Source organism: Azolla caroliniana, unplaced genomic scaffold (genome assembly GCF_043228905.1).
Source record: "Azolla caroliniana isolate FFs.n. ecotype wild unplaced genomic scaffold, voAzoCaro1.0.p SCAF_9, whole genome shotgun sequence".
Taxonomy (NCBI): domain Eukaryota; kingdom Viridiplantae; phylum Streptophyta; class Polypodiopsida; order Salviniales; family Salviniaceae; genus Azolla; species Azolla caroliniana.
In genome coordinates, this window is record NW_028230444.1 from 20022711 (window position 1) to 20038942 (window position 16232).

Consider the following 16232-nt stretch of genomic DNA (forward strand, 5'->3'; position numbering starts at 1 on the left):
CAAGAATAACGGGGGTCTCAGGCTTCTTCCCGAAACGCATCAATCACCAGGCCCTACTTGTCTCCCATGCCAACCTTACCAGCACCTAGTGATACCCATACCACAACGGAGGTCGATTTCCATACCCCGATGGAGATCTACCACGTTCGGTTCCAACCACTAACTGAAGCACAACACCAACATCACCTGGACAATGGACTCTGTCTCTATTGTGGCAACCCCGGCCATGCCATCCGCCACTGCCCGGTGCGGGGCTCGTGGCACCAATTCCATCGTGCTCATCTTGCGGAGGCTACTCGACAACAAGAAAACGACCAAGTTGCCGAGAACTACACGTCCCCTATGCGCAACGCTCGGCCACAACCGAGCTTAGAATCATACACAAAAAAACAGGAATGAATGCACGACACAGTGAAGAGAAGAGTACACAAGATGTTTACATGGAAAACCCAAACTAGGGAAAAAACCACGGCAGCCCACAGGCTGCAAACTATCACTATGTTACAGTGTACAACAGTAAAGCACCGAGGCAACAACCTCGAGCTTTCTATCTTCACCATAGGCGGCAGTTACAACAGAGGCAACGACCTCTTCCTCTCTCTGTACACACTTACGCGCTCTAATCTCTTGTGCCAACAAGAATGACAACAACACTCTACTTCACAATAAGTTTGCCCTAAGTCATATTTATACTAATATGACTTTTTGGCTATTTACAAATATAGTCTCGATGGACTCTCAGAAACATATTTACAAATATGTCTCTTCATCCGGTGAGCACTCCTCACCGGGTCTGCACCATCCGGCTCTTCGTAGTCGGGGCTCTCCGAAGCCAGGTACTCCTCATCCGGTTTCGGCCTCGGCCGAGTTTGCTCATCAGCACTGTTCTTCTCCCTTCCCATCCGGAGGGACCTGTCTCCCAACACAAGTTTGGTTGTAGTAGGAGCCATGTCGTTGGACGTTGAACCCAAGACCTCATGGTCTCTATTGGGCAACCCTACCAATTGAGCTACATATGCATCCTTGTACCAAATCCAACTTCATGTAGTGTAGGTTGAACATTGGAAGTTCCTAGCTTGCATGCATCCTCATTTCTAGCTTGCACACATTCTCATGCATTCTTTATTGCATGCATCCTCATGCATACTCTATTCCTAGCTGGCTTACATAGCCCTACCTTCTTGTATAAATACTCAGGTGCACCTTGATTCTAATCAAGGTGAACAACACCGGTTACGGATTTTATAAGTTGAGTTCTTGTTCTTTTCCTCTCTCTTGTTTTCTAGTCTTGTCTTTGCTCTACTCTATTATACTTGTCCGTGACTGGCAGCATCAAATGTTTCGGGAGTTGGAGGATGAAAAATATACATTGTGTGAGTTCCTCCACGAGCTGCAGACCACAATGCAAAGAGATCGGGAGAGATACCAGCAGGAGATGGATGGGGAAAAGATTCGACTCCTCCGAAGGTACAAACAACACGCAAAGCTGATGGAGTCAAGGTTGCAGGACTAAGCACCTCGTACCAACTCCGAACAGCTCAGCTTGAACTCAACACTATGACTGCCAAAGAGGCAATGAACACTCTTCGTGTCAAGTATGAAATGGGCGAAGAGTGAATCAAGGCGTTGATTGCGAAAAACCGGCAGAAGCTGAACCAGAAGTCGAAGAGGCACTCGCTCGAGGTTGGAAAGAGTAGTCGGCTCAAGCAGCCGAGTTACAAATATTCTGACCAGATGCCAAGAATAAAAAAAGGAGAGCCGCGGATTCTATAAAATGGATGAGAGTAGTATTCATGTGCTCCGAGAGGACCTCACTAAGGAGTTCCACGTTGTGGCTCAGACACATACCATAGCGATCGGAACCCTCCTTGAGGAATTCAATGACGATCAACTCCTCGCCATTGAAGCGGATAGGTACGAATGCGAGCGCCTCCGGGACGAGAAGGAAGCACTAGCCTCGGCACAAGCATCGGCAGAAGTCTTGCCCGAAAATGCAACATCAACGCTAAAAGAGGAAGATGTGATGCGCCCAGAACAAGAGCAGGAGTCGGTTCCCGATCAGGACAAGAAACTGAAGCAGGAGGAGGAGACCGAGCACGTCCAGGAGCTGAAGCAAGAAGAGGTGACTCGACATCCAGATGAACAAGACGTCTCCGAGGGAACCATTCCAAAGAATGTGGAGCAAGAACAAAGGGTTGATCTTGTGACCAATCTTCAACCCAAGGAGTCGGCGCCAGTGGAGGGCATCACGACGATTTTGGAGGAAGACTAATGTACCATAGAATTTTTTAATTCTTTTGATTTTTTTGGATGGCCATATGTACTCAGTTTTTCGATTTTTTCGAACTGCGCCTTTTTGGAATAATTTTCGGGTTCCACATGCAAGGCATTGTCCCACGGGCGAGCCATGTGTTATCCATAGGACAAAAGGAACAAGATGTGAAAAGGATCATTAAGGATAAATGCATAGGACAAGTGTGAAAAGGTGAAAAGAGCCGAGCACTAGCAGCCGAGGGAGAAAGTAACTGAAATACAAGCAGTTGAGAACAAAGGCCGAGGATTAGGCGGAAGTAGTTTGAGCATGCCAAGAGGAGGGGAAGTTATATAAATCGTGAAGTGGTGAAAGCACAAGGGGGGGGCAGAGGCAGATATACCTATTCGGAGTCAAAGTGACTAAGCCTAATCCTAGAATTGTATTGAGTGAGTGAGCAATATCGATTATACTCGGTTTTGTACTATCATTATATTATCTGTTAAGTAATCAAATACCTATACCTTTTGGGTCAATCTCTATGCATGTCTCGTTTCAAATCTATTTCTACTTGTGTTGTCTGTTCTGTGAGTCGTGATTACAAATCGGTTGTAGCAAATTCTCGGAGTATCTCTAGCAGTAGGGTGTAACGCTTCGGCCCTACTTGGCCCTACCTTAGTCTCTTACGCAACCACAATTCCTTGACCCGATTACTCAAGAGGACTAATCGAAGGTGTTATCCAGGAGGGGTAACAAAACAGAAGAAAGATTGCTAGTGGAATGTGTTTCTTTTGTTCCTTGGAATTGGAAAATTCTCAGCATCAATTTTGTTCATGCCCAATGGATAGAATGGTTTGGAGGTGTATTGACTTAGTGTGGATGTCCTTGATTAGAGGAAGACTATCTTCATTCAATTGGGTTTTTGCATACATATGTGGAGAACAATGAAGTGATGCCCCATTTCCAAAATAATTTTGAGTTCTTGAGGTATTGGGGGCTATAGTTCAATTGGAATATGCGGAATGCCCTCACTTTTGATTCACAAGTTGGGGAGAGGAAATATGTTGCAAAGTTAAAAGGGCTTCTTTTGTAGCAATTAACAATGTTAGAAAAGTCACAATATCTCTACCATGAAGAAATCCAAGTCTACAAGTTGATTGCCATCATATTTGTCATCGGAATTTGTGTGTAGGATGAGATCGAGTTCATAGTATTTAGATCCCCAAAGCTCTAAAGGTGGTTGTAATGAAAGGCATTATTTGAAATATGTAAAAACTAATAAAGAGGTGTGGAAGAAGGGTCCCAAACCCAAGGCCGAAGACTAGAAGTTTAACAATTTACCACTATGGTTAGCTAATTACATTAAAGAGAGAGAGAGAGAGAGAGAAGGTTTTGGCAACATCAAGGTTGTTGAGGTGGGAAGGTAAACAAATTCTTAACCTTTAATTTAATCGGATGGCTAGATTGGGTTTGGTAAGAGTTAAGGATGCTATGTTGGTTTCACAAAGAAGATTAATGGCTTTCGAACAATAAGATCAACATTTCGTATTCCAAAAGGTTATAACTTTATTTGGGATAAGTTGCAACAAATACTATCTTCGCATGAGCCAATTCCTGATTTAGATGGGCAATCTCAAGAGCTTGATTGGAGGTTTGTTGGAAATAAGAGATTGACTATGATCTCAACGAATGTTGCTTATCACAAGTTGATTGACAAACATAAATGGTTGGAAGAAAGGGTTATAAAGATATGGGGTTTTCATAAGCCCATTACTTGGTGGTTTCATGTGATCAAGGCAGGTTGGTGTTCTCAATTGATGCTACGAGCCAATGTATTTATTTGGAGAGTTATGGTTGGAGCTTTACCATTAGGGGATGCATTAAAAAGAAGAAACATTACTAAAGGATTGTGTTTCTTTTGTTCGGTGGAATTGGAACATAATAGGCATCGATTTATTTCATGCCCGATGGCAAGGATGGTTTGGAGGTGTATCAGTTTAGTGTGGATGTCTCTAACTGGAGTAAGTCTATCTTCCTTCAGTTGGGTTTTTGCACATATGGAGAACAATGAACCGATGCCTCATTTTCAAATTATTTTTGAGTTCTTGAGGTATTGGGGGCTATGGTTCAATTGGAATATGCGGAATGCCTTCATTTTTTATTCACAAGTTGGGGTGAGAAAATATGTTCTTAAGTTAAAAGGACTTCTTTTGTGGCAATTGACAGTGCTAGAGAAGTCACAAAATCTCAACCAAGAAGAGAGAACTCTACAAGGTCACATATCATCATATTCGCCATATGAATTGGTGTGTAGGGTGGCATTGAGTTTGGTGTCGTAGTTTTCTTTAGATCCCTAGATAGAAGGGGTTCTATAGTTTGTTGTAAGTTAGTCATGGTGGTGTTTTTTCTTTCGTAATGAAAGCCATTATTTACGAAAAGAGAGAGAGAGAGAGAGAAGAGTAGAGAGTAGAAATATAGATAGATAGATATATAGATTCTATTATCGTCTTTGGACGTCAAATATGACCTATGAGACCAAAAATATTACATTTCACATAACATGTGAAAGTGACTAGCGACTCCCGATGTTCAAGAACTTTACCAATGAATGTTACAATCAAGAGTGCACATTGTGATTGTGAGAGAAATTTTTGCAACGATTGAGTTTGGTTGAAGATGTATGGAAAGCATAGTCAAATGTGATCAACGGTGTCGTGAAGATTTTCGGCAACGGTATGAAAATTGTGTGCAACGAACGAAATCGAGAAGGTGCAATGTGCACGTGTGAAAGGGGTGAAGGCCACATACATATGCTAGCACGTTGTAAATAGGATTGAAATGAGAATCGTAAAAGAAAAGCTAGTCTATGTGAAGTTAAACATGTGCACGTGTGATGTGCGCTCAATTGTAAATATAAAAATAAGACTAAAGCCTAGTAACATCTAAGTGCATACATAGGGGTGGAATCAAGGCTCAAACCTTGCACCTCCAAGATAGGAGACAAATTAACTTACCACTAAAGCCATTATTGAGTGTTTTTAAATTTGTATATTTTCTTTTTCATATTTAGTATTTTGTAGGAAGCAAACGTATAGAAACCATGGGCACAAAACCATGGTTTTAGCCCGTGGTTTTAACCCATGGTTTTAGCCCGTGGGTTTAGCCCATGGTTTTTGCATGGAGAGACCTATAAAAGCCTATAGTTGGGCTTGTGTGAGGGAGGCAAGTGATGTAAGTAAAAAAAAAACTTTTAATCAAAGATCCGAGTTATCCTAATGGTGATGTATCTTGTCTCGTAAAACTAAAGTCAAGGGTTCAATGTCAATCTCTCTCTCTCTCTCTCTCTTCATCCATCTATCTATCTTCAATACTTTCTCGCTTATGCTGCTAAAAACATCGAATCCTTCCGGTCCAGGACCCCGGTGGTCCCGCTTCATTTCGAGAACACGCGAGGATTTCCTCGACATCTTACTTAAAATCTAAAGTCAAGAGTTCAATCTTACTCTCTCTCTCCATTTCAATCTTTGTCAATCTATTTCAAAATTAGAATCTTAATCTCAATCTTTCTCTCTCAATCTATCTTAAATCCTTTCTCGCTAAAGCTAGTGCGTACTTCGAGTCCTTCCGGTCCAGAACCCCGGCGGTTCCGCCTCACGATCCGCACATAGTGACGGATCTTCACGACAACGGTAGAGCATTGTATCAACATGTGATGCCCAGGCTCCCAAACTTGTTTCGAGCAAAGTGTGCATAGTCAACTACTCTCATCACATTTGCCCCATCACCTCATCTCACATCCTAGAGTGTGTGAGCTAAGTCACATGGAAGCAATGGTTCGGATGATAGACAATGGGATGGGTTCTAAATGTATCGATGTACACTACGATTTCTTAGTTTGGCGAAGAACATGGTTCTGTAGTTAGGTGCAACATATGTAGTATAATGTGTAAAGCATGATCCTCCACATTTTTCCCATGTCATGATACATTGATGTTGCAAGAAGGCCTCATTTACAAAGGAATCAAGTCATACATCATGACGCAAGTACATCTTATAGCTTTTTAACTTGTTTAGAATTTAAATTAAAATAAAAGGAAAGAACTTAATATTATTCATGTTGGCCTATTCTGGGGCTCGTGCGACACCTCATCTGAGTTATACTATTGTACTTGAGTCTCAACTCATGCCTCTAATCTTTCCCAATGGTTGCTCTTATTTGCCTCTCATGTTGTTACAAGCCTTTATCAAAATGTGTGCTATTATCATAATTATGAATTAACTAGTCAATATATGTTGGTAAAAGTAATATAATCACAAAAAATAGTCCAATTAGTTTCAAATGTGTTTGCATCTATCATTACCATAAATTGTTCATATGTTTAATATATGTCATGAGAAATAGAATATGACGGTTACCCCTTGTACAATATAAACCCCACCCATGGAGCATAATGGAATATAGCTTTTTCCCCTCTCATTTTTGTGTCATTTCTTATTTTCACTCTCCTTCTCTCTCTCATTTTTGTCCCATCAACAAGGGGGACTCGCCTTCGAGCTGCCTGCGAAGTGGAAGGGACAACATCATGAAGCACAACAGCCTAGATCATTCCCTCGGTTGATAGTTGGACGAATGCCTTCAACATAGGCAATTGGTGTTATGAATGCACAAGAGGTAAACTCGTCATGATCCATTTTGCAAGAGGCTTGAAGACCACATCCCCTCGTTTCCGGGAGATTTGGATGTTGATCGCAAGCTTCACCCTTCGGTAGTGGAAAGCATGTTGCATAAAGGTCTTCCAATATATGGTCTGCCCCCAAAAGAAAAGATCATGGATATTTAGTTCGCGATTATCAGTTGCCTACGAGGGATGTTGGATGAGATTTGCGACCACTCCAACAACGTGGTCACTGCTCTCGCTTACACTTTGCGCATAAATGGAGGAACACATCGATGGTGACACAAGGAGGAAATGGCCCGAGGTGGAACTACCAGCCCCCACGTTGATTGTTTCTTACTCACCTTCCACCCTCCCTTTGTTGAAGGCTAGGGGATTGGGCTCGTGTTGGCCGACGATGATTGTCACTAGTTTATAGCTCTAGATACCTACTTACATTAAGTAGAAAGTAAGAGAGGATATGTTCGTAGACTCATATTCTTGAACTCGGCCAGTGGGTGATTCTCCAACTTATATTCTTGTATAATCTTTCTGTAAATATCTCTCCTAACTAATGGGATAGTAGCTATTTTTTTGGGAAAAAAAAAACTTCTTCAATATTTTCTTACTTTACAAACTCATTAACCATTTGTTCAAATACATCAATGCATAAACCAATCAAAGTTGTTGACAATGGAATGCTTGCTTAACATCAATAGTGCTAATGAAAAAAGTTGAAATTTCATCTCCCATACACGTGGCTTATTAGTTGCTTGTAGATTTGAGAATTTGCAAGGATATATTCAATTGGTGCCCTAAGTTCTTCCATGCATCTCCAATGACGGCCACATGGTACCATATCAAAAACTTTCTAGTAGTCTACTAAGACACTATAGAATCCTTCAATGAGAAAGAAAGAAATATATATATATATATATTAATGTCTTCTTAAGGCCAAAATTGGCCCATGAAACTGTTGGTTTACAAACAAATGGGTGTTTATCCAATCATCAGAACTAAAATAAAGTAAAGAAAAAATAGAACTTAAACTAAAAGAGTTCTAGTAGTGTACAAAACGTGGTATACTCGATAAAAGGAAGTGACTTTGCACTAAGCCTAATTTCATTTCCACCCAAGCCTCTCGAAAAGAAGTGGGAGGTCAAAGGGTTTTGGTGTGGGTGTGACCCATGGTCTCAATGTATAGAGTGCCCCAGCCATGGCTTCTAGGCGGTGTAGCTCACGTTCCCTTATTTTCTTTATTGCTTCTACACCACGTCAAGTTGCTTTGAAACCCGGCATCTGAGGGCGTTTGGTTCTTCTTTGGTTTTCTGCTTCATCAAGGAAAAGGCCGAGAGAGAGAGAGAGAGAGAGAGAGAGAGAGAGAGAGAGAGAAATGACAATATATTAATGTTTGCGAGAGCCCAACATATCCATGGGACAAATCAATCACTACAAAGTATTCTCCTCATTGTCTATCAAAAATGGTAGAATAAAAATATCTAACATTGTCAGTGATGGTTTCATCCTTATTAGGAGTTCGTAAAATATTTTCAACATTATAGAATTCTTGAAAACCAACAGGATGAGGTCATACGTGAGACATTAGAGAGAAAGAAAGAAAAAAAGAAACATATATTAACGTCTTCTAAGACTAAAATTGGCCCATGAGACAATTGGTTTACAACAAAATGGGATATTTACCCATTCATCTAAAGTAAAAATTAAATAAAATAAAACTTAAGCTAAAAGAGTTCTAGTATTGTACAAAACGTGTTATGGTGTAATATATTCCCTAAAGGATATGGCTTTGTACTAGGCCTAGTTTCATTTCCATCCAAGTCTTTCAAAAAGAAGTGGAAGGTCAAAGGGTTACAATGCAGTTGTAGCCCATGGTCCTAATGTAAACAATACCCCAACCGTAGCTTCGAGGCGTTGTAGTTCACGTTCCCTTATCTTCTTAATTGCTTCTGCACCACGTCAAGTTGCTTTGAAGCCCGATCTCCGGGGGCGTTTGGTTGTTCTTTGGTTCTCTTCTTCAACAAGGGAGAGACTGAGTGGTGCAAGTGTGCCCACATTCATCGTCTCCCCCTGTCCCTGAAAATTTTCATTGGTTACATGTTGGGGAATATTCAAAACTTTATTGTGGAGTGTGTGTGTGTGTGTGTGTGTGTGTGTGTGATTTTATTATCTTCCTCAAATGTCAAATATGATCTATGAGACCAAAAGTGTACAATCTTTGTGGTGTATGTGCAGAATTGAGTAGTAAATCTTGATGTTCAAGAATTTTATTAGTTAATGATATAATTAAGATGCACATTATGATTGTGAGAGAAATGTATCTAAGGATTGGGCCAATTTGGTCATGCTTGGAAAGCAAACTCAAATGTGGTGGAAGGCAGATCACTGTATCAAATTGTGATCCTCATACTCGTGAGCGAGAAAAATATGGATGGTCAATGAGTCTCCTTGTTTGTGCCCCACGCCCCTTCTCACATCAAAGAAAATGTGAGATAATTTGCATGGAAGCAATGGTGTGGATGGTAGACAAAAGGATGTGCTCCATCATATATTTGTGAGCATGATTTCCTTGTTTGAGAAGAATGTGTAAAAGTATGAGTCTCAACATATTTCCTAAGTTGTGATATTGTACATTACAAAAGTGCTTTATTCGTAGAGTATTTTGTTGACACATCAAGAAGCAAGTGTAATGCATCCTATGGTCCAAACAATTCTTCATATACTGCATCTATCCAAAACTTAAAATCTTGATAAAAGCACCAAATCAACTACGTATAACAATAACTCAAGAATTGCATTCCCAAGTAACTTCTTCAACATTGTCTTGTTTTACAAATTTGTCATCCATTTGTCAAATTTGGTCTAATTCATCAATGCATCAAGCAAAGAGAGTTTTAGTGGAAATCATTGATAAACATCAATAGTGATAATGAGCCACTTTCAGTTTTTAGTACTTTACGTTTTTCCACTCATCTCCTAAGATGATCATGGGGTACCATATCAAACGATTTCGTGAAGTCTCCAAATCAGTATAACCATTTATAATGAATTTCCTCCATTACCACTCCAAGAGTGATGTGGCGATCAATGACACTATGGTGTTCGGAAAATTAGCTCGTCTACGATCCCTTTTACAATTCTTTCTATAAACCATACACTAAACTTTTCTTCCATTATGATATTTACATATATTGTTACATGCAATCCAAGATTAAACATGTAACTTATTATCCAATAATGTGCTTTCTTTCCATCTATTTTAGCATTTCACTTCAATCTTAATACCTTGAAGATCTCCTTTCTTATGAGAGGCTAATTTCTTCTTCTTTTTCCAAAAAATGAACTCCTTCCATTAGTTATAAAATTTTACAAATGAGAATGTTATATACAAATCCCAACAAGGACGCGATAGTTCCATCTTATGTGGAGGCCCACTAACTGAAGAAAGGGAGAGGACGGCCATTGTTGGATGAAGGCTAATTGTTGTCTTTCGACTCCATCGGGTCCGCCCATGAGGCCATTGTATTGGCTCTTTAGAGTGACCACAACTTCACTCCATATCTCTTGTAATAACATTACTTGATGCATGGTTTGATTGGAAAATACTCGTCTACACTGTTGTTTCCAAAGAATCCAAAGAGTTATTGGGTTGACCAATCTAACACAACTTGAGCTTTGGTATTTTCTTATGAGTAGCCAAATTCTTAGTTTCCGGGATCAAATTCAAGAACAATTTTATGAAATACAAGATTACAAGGGTGCACCAAAGATTGCCATTGAACCATGATGGCTCAATAATGAAAGTAACTTTTGTGTATGTAGTAATTTTGAGCTCATGCATAGTCTCCACGAAGTTGTCCTGCATGATTGCACTTGGCGATCATGCATGGTTATTGTGCAACATCTTATGATATTGTCATTATGACGTAATTTTAGATTAATGTGACTATATATAAGATATGGTTATGATATTTGAATTAAGACAACATTGTGGGCAAGATTGGGGACTCTTGTTTTTTTTTAAACAAAATATCCTTCCATTAGTTTTAAAAAAAGGCACATCAGCTGCAACACTATGCTTTCCGTAGAGGTTGGAGACTTTTATTAGGGAGGTCATGGGTTTAAATTTTTAAACAACTATTTTATTTTGTATGTATGCTCATGACACTTAAGTTGTGTCCCTAACACGATTGCAACAGTATCTCAAAGATTGACTTTGAACTAGATTGGTTTGATAATGAAAATGATTTCCATAGATATAGTAATGTTGATTGAAATGTGTGGTTGTCATCTAGCTATCATGTATGTTTGCCACTTAGTAATTATGCATGGTTATTGTCTAAGATGTTATGATATGGAATGTTAAATAATATGTAGTCCTCACGTTCGTTGTTTCCAACTCACCTCCCACCCTCCCTCTGTTGAGGGCCGGGGGGTCGGGCTCGTGTTGGCGATGGATTTGAAAATATGTTTATACTTACATTAAGTAGAAAATGTAAGTAGTCATAGTTGCTTTCTCATATTCTTGAACTCGACCGGGGTGATTCCCCAATATATATACATTATTACATATATATAAGCCACATTATGTAGCCTTTCTGTAAAAATCTCTCCTAACTAATGGGAAAATAGCTCCTTTTTTCGAAAAAAAAAATGTATGAAATAATATGTTCTAATTGAAGGCTCTAAATCTCTTATTAATGAGGTAATAGGTTTTGAATCTCTAAAAAAGTATGTCATTTTGTATGTATGCTCGCAATACTTAAGCATTACACATATATCCGCGATAGTACAGAAGAAAGGCATATGTATATAAAAGTATTTAGTTCTCTTATAAAATATTACAGTACACATATAAGTCCATAAAGCTACAAAAACTCTCAGAAACACACCCCTTTGATATTTTTTCCAAAAAATACCACACATGTGCTCTCTCGGTTGTGGAGAAATTATCGAACCATGATCTTCTCGTGTATATGTGTATAGATACTCTTGATCATTTTCCTTATCTTTGTTCCGTATATAAACTTATAATATACTTTGGAGCTTCATGGCATTCACTATCAAATCATTTTTTCTTAAGTTGCATTTGTTGTGCCTTTGCAACACAATGCATGAGCGTAAGGCATTTCCTTGACCATGAACAAATTACTTTCTTCTATGCTTCCCATTTGCATTCTAATATTGCACCATTTCATAACATTATTTTGTGTACCATGTCATCAACCATCTTGACATACATAAGTGCTCTTTTAAAGTCCAATGATATTGTCTTGCAATTTGATTAACCTTCACATACTCAAATCCTCCCATACATTTAAGATTAATACATAAAGTCTTATGATCCAATTTCAATGCTCATTGGCTAGGTGAAACTTTATGTATGTGATCCAAGATACCTTTTTAAAATAGCGTATAGATAATCATATTATTTATGTCGCATTTTCGAAATGTAAATGGAGTTATTCAATTATTCCATAAAGATACACCATTTGCAAACAACATTCTGATATACTATTGCATAATTATAAAAGTAACTTTCCATGTCGTTCTAGATATTGTTAAAATCCATAGAAGAACAACCACACGTGTATGTCCTCTTGCATCCTTGAGATATGCATAATGAAAGATTGTTGTAACTTGTGTGTCATGTCACAAACTTTTGTACAAGCATTCATGTCACCAAAGACAATAACCTCTCCCTTGGATTTAATGTAAGCAATGTCACCATGTAGATTGACAAAAGGTTAATTTGTTTGGAATCAAGCCCGAGAGAGATTATTAACATCCTCAAATATCAAATATGACATATGTGACCAAATTGAAACATTTTGCACTATGTTTGCGGAAATGGTAGGTGGATCTTAACGTTCAAGAATTTTACTAATAAGAGTGTCAATTGAGAGTGCACATCATGATTGAGAGATAAATGTGTAGGGATAGATGAGAAAGAAAGAAAGAAAGAAAGATATATTAACGTCTTCTAAGGCCAAATTTGGCCCATGAGACAATTGGTTTACAACAAAATGAGTATTTATCCACCCATAAAGAGAGAGAAAGAGGGGAGGAGAAGAAGAAGAGATACACATTAGGCTTCAATCTAAATCTCCCCACTTCCCTGAATAGGGTGGATGAGTTGGCTTGATATTTTAAGCCATTCAAAGATTACATTTATGTATATCTTTTACTCTTTTCAATGCATTCAAATTCTAGAACATAGATATGGTAAAATAGATGTGGTTATTGACAAAGGATATTTACTCATTATGGTTCTTCTCCCACACTTGGAATCTTCTTATTCACACATAAAAACAAAATGTGACAGCCAAAATCGCACATCACAACCTTAACTAACTAGTCAATATGTATATCAACTAATAAGTTTAGTCAATTATAATTAAGGAAGCAAACGATGACACAAAATATCCATATTTACAATGATATGCCTCTAGTTGAGTACAATTTGTTCCTTCATGTGCATATCACATGACTAAAACAAGTTTATCGTAGACTAAACAACTACGACACAAACAACTATAACATGTGTATATCACATGACTAAAACAAGATTATCATAGGAGTAAAACAACTATGATGATGTTCTCTTGTCATCCTCCTATAGCCAATATGACTTGTGGGAGGAAGACATCCATACATCGCCAAAGCCAAATAAACCTTCTTTGCACCATAGTGAGAACAAATACACAAATATTATGTGAAGATGTCTCACATATGCTAATGTGAATATATAAATGCACATCCATTATCCTCGATGTGGGTTAGGTTAGGTTAATTTAAAATAGATTTAGAAGAATTCTAGAATGTCAATTTTCATAGGGAGTATTTGTTCTCTTATTACCATCATGAATATCCCATTTCAATTATTGTATTTCCCAAGTCCTTCATTTTTCGCTTTTGAACACACGCTATAAATGACATTCTACTTTGAGTTTTTTAACGTGTATTGATTTCTCCCAATAAAGTTAAATATATTAGGCTAGGAATACCATTGGCATTAGTAGCCCTTAAATGTTTGTAGTCTTTCTCACCTTTCGATGACCCAATTGCTTGCTTTATAGAGGTATGCCTTATAGAACCATGAAACCCTAGGTTTTGTGTCTATTAGGCTCAATGCCTACGAGTAAGTCCATTATTCTAAGGAATTGGTTATTACTTGCAAATATCGCGCTTCATAATGCGATAGTATTATTTTCAACTCTTAGTTTGTGGACATAGAGTTGTGCATGGCTTGGTTTGTCAACAAAAAATTTAGTTATAATTAGATGATATCAAAGTCAAAATAGAGATACTTCCTAAAAGGAACATCCCATTTGAATTTTAGTTTATACAAAGCATAAGTTTATCACTCCGATGACAAATACACATTTTTTCGACAACTAATAATTGAAATCGATTTAGGAAGACAATACTTTCTCATTGTGCTTAACACGTAATGTCTTGTTGTAAGAATCCGGAATGATAACATGCTAAACATAACATAATGTGAACCCATGTTTAATAAGAATACACGTTGTGGAAAAGCTTAATGATAATTTTAGGTTGATGGGTCGGAGCAATAATGTTTATTCTTCAAATGTGATTGTTTTTTTTTATCATCTAGTTGGGGGAGATGTAGTTACGTATTGAAGTATGGTTATAATATTTAAAAAAAAGGCTATTGAGGTTTGACGATTGGTAAAGAAGAATAATGGTGCACATTCATATCATTGGACATAGGAGAATATACATGCTATCAAAGAGAGAGAGAGAGAGAGAGAGCTCACAAACACAACCTTGAGCTATGCCAACTGTTCATTCACGTGTATAACATAGGACTAAAAACTTGCATTATGAACCTCCCATTTGAGGTATGTACATAGATCTATTGTTGTCCTATAGACAAATATTACTCATGAAACCAAGACATGTTGAAAGGTTGGTCTACATTAGCATTTGGATTCGTAAAGAATCAATGAATTATCAAATCAAACAAGCACCTACTTCTATATGAGTGGAAGTGTCCTCTTTGGACTTTCCATTGCCTTTCTATGCGTGACAAGAGACATACAAATAGATAGATAGAGAGAGACAGAAAGAGAGACAAAGACAGAGATAGAGATCATAATGCAACAAATATATGACCTATTTATAGAGGTGCAAATAGGGAGCCGAAACCACTATTCTTTCGGTCATCTAGCGAGGGCTTAACTTTGGCATGCTAGCGAGGGTTAAATGTAAGATGAAAGGCAATCGATGGAAGACCAACAATTGTAGGTGTTGGATTGTGGGACATAGAAAGAAAGGATCTCATAAAAGGCTAATTCCTTAGACTAAGTAAGAGTTGGTTGCTTGGTTTCCAAAGCAGGTTTTATTTATCTCCCAATGTTTTCATCCCAATAATAGTTTGGCTTTGTTTTCCTCTTTTTAAGAGAAGAAAAACACGAAATTGAGCATTCTATAGCCCCCTCCCCCCCATCTTTGGAAGCATTGAAATAATAAAGAATAGATAATAACAATAAATAACAAATAATAAATAATGAATAGATAATAGATACTAGATAATAGACATAATAGAGAATAGGTAATAAGTAATAGATAATAGAAAATAATAAATAAAAGATAGTAAATAAATAATAAATAATAAATAATAAATAATAAACAATAAATAATAAATAATAAATAATAAACAATAAATAATAAATAATAAATAATAAATAATAAATAATAAATAATAAATAATAAATAATAAATAATAAATAATAAATAATAAATAATAAATAATAAATAATAAATAATAAATAATAAATAATAAATAATAAATAATAAATAATAAATAATAAATAATAAATAATAAATAATAAATAATAAATAATAAATAATAAATAATAAATAATAAATAATAAATAATAAATAATAAATAAATTAAATTTGAACAAATGGAATTTAAATTCGAAACCTTAGAAAAAAAAGAAATGAATGTGGAGGGTGTGAGGAAGGGTATGAAAATCGAATTAAAAGAAAGACGCCAAAAGCCAAAAAACGAACAAAAAATGCGTGAAGGAAGTAAAAAACAAAATGGATTTTGAAGAGAGAGAGAGAGAGAGAGTCGAATTTGGTAGGGTAGAGAGAGGAAATAAGGGCGAAAAAAATAATAAAAATAAAATTTAGGAAGAAGAAAGAACTAATTTTAGGAAAAGAAAAATAAAAAGAGAGAGGAAAAAAGTGGGAGGCTGCTCGTTTGCGTGCACACTCTCTCTCCTCTCTCTACCCCTCTCTCTCTTCTCTCTACCCTCTCTCTGTTCTTTTTT